Here is a 2374-nt window from a genome sequence, read left to right as displayed (position 1 = left end):
ACCTTGACAGTGTAATTTACTTGGCAGTCAATGGGACAGTCACAACCACAATATCTTAAATTGTGTCCCGAAGACGAACAAAGCTTTTACAGGTTTGGAACGACATGGGGATAAGTGATTAATGACAAAATTTTCATTTTGGGGTGGAGTAACCCTTTAAGCACATAAGATTTGCCTATTGACTTCCATGAAGAAGAGATGACATTTAGTGACTAATTAATGCAGGAAACCGCCTAATCACATACTCTGTCATCGTAACTAACTGTATCACCGCTCTACTGATTTGTATGTTTCAGACTCAGCAGAATCTAAAAAAAGAGACAGAAAGCCTACAAGACATGAAACAAAAACTTGCTGTAGATGATGGTGTACTCCATCCGTGGGTCACAGATGTACACGAATGGGCCCACACTAGTATGTAAAAGCTATAATATGTTATTCAGTTTACATCTGCAAAATAGTATAACTGCAGTCTTCTACAACTTGACTGAGCGAGCGATTTGCTGACTTGATTAAAATTTTATGTATCTATGTATTGTTGTATTTATTTATTTGTTGTATTTATTTATTTTATTTTTTACAGCAACTGTGGGAGACCATGATGCTACAATTCAGCCAATAAGAAATACAATAGAAGAATTATCTTTGTGTATTAAACAACGGCAGCACCGTCTTTACAGACACACTGGTATGTTATATATTTAGGAGAGAACTAATTATTTATTACAACTATAGCACAACTATTACTACTATTATTGTTGTAAATAACAAATAGTAAAAATAAATGCTCAATGCCAATTTATTATTTTTCAACCACAAACAAAGGACGAAATAAAATAAGGAGAAAAAAAATGAGGAGAGAAAGAGGCTGGCTTCTGCAATTTAGCAGCACAATGCTCTTGTTGACCCCTCCCTTAAGATAGTGTCCATTGAAGAGGTCCTTCAAAATGACTATGTTTTCCCCTGGCAGCTAACAGAGCAAGGCCACTGATGCATAACAATTCACATTATTATGTACATTAAAATGTAAATGAAATTTTTTCCTCATTAATGTACACACAGCACCCCATATTGACAGAAAAACTTGTTGCATCTTTCCTAAAAAGACTCATGGCTGTATTAGATCAAATGGGTGCTTCTACTAAATACTGAGCATTTTTCAGTTTTTCTTTTTTAATAAATCTGCAAAGATGTCAACAATTCTGTTTCTTTCTGTCAATACGGGGTGCTGTGTGTACATTAATGAGGAAAAAAAATTAACTTAAATGATTTTAGCAAATGGCTGCAATATAACAAAGAGTGAAAAATTTAAGGGGGTCTGAATACTTTCCGTACCCACTGTATATATATAAACCATGTGTTCATAATTTCAAGAGCTCACCAGGACACTGTAAAAACAAGTTATCAGGCAATAGACACTATAACCGAACATATTACTGTTGAAGAATGTGAATATTCCAGCTGGCCAGAACACTCAGAAGCCCTGTACTCAAGCAGTACTGATCTGAGCTCTGATGAAGATGATATGCTTCTGTTATAGTTATTAAACACATTGCACGATGTCTCTCTCGCTCTATTTATTACTCCCCTTCTCTTTCTCTTTCAATGGGAGACAAAAAAAAAGGGATTGATTAAAATTGTTTTGTATTACTTTTTTTGTTTTTTTCCCTGATGGGTTTTATAGACACATGTCCTATAGTGGCTTGCTGGGATTGGGGGTTGTAAGGGTAGTGTTTTGAGGAATGTTTCTATTTTGTTAAATTTAATACCATTTCAAAACAACAATCATGTTAAACAGTGTTAAATAAAAAGTGACCATATTTACTTGTTTGTGCATTCATTAAAAAACAGCTTCATTTATATGAATTTACTAAGAGTAGTGTTATACTTTTATAATACCAGCTATTAGAGAACAGGAACACACACACATATAGATACAAAAATACATTATACACACACACACACACACACATATATATATATATATAATTAGTGATATACTTTTATAATACCAACTATTAGAGAGCACGCACATCGATGTTTAGATATATATAAATATATACACACACAAACACATATTATACATCACATAATATATACATTATATTACATACATTTGTCGACACAAAGGCCAATGTGTTTTGAGACCAAAACAAGACAAAGACTTTGAGGGGTTGAGACCAAGTAAAGACCTGGGGCCTCATTTATAAAATGTTGCGCAGAAACCATAATTTCTCAAATATGCGTACGTACGATTCATAGAATGAACGTACGCACAGAAAACACACGTAGGCCTCTCTTTCAGATGTGAAATATGAATCGCAATGATCTTGAACTTGCGCGCAAATGAATGGTTTCAGCTCTCTGCCTTGTA

The sequence above is a fragment of the Sinocyclocheilus rhinocerous genome, unplaced genomic scaffold (assembly GCF_001515625.1).
Source record: "Sinocyclocheilus rhinocerous isolate Xijiao unplaced genomic scaffold, SAMN03320098_v1.1 scaffold677, whole genome shotgun sequence".
Lineage (NCBI taxonomy): Eukaryota > Metazoa > Chordata > Actinopteri > Cypriniformes > Cyprinidae > Sinocyclocheilus > Sinocyclocheilus rhinocerous.
This window is presented reverse-complemented; position numbering follows the sequence as displayed.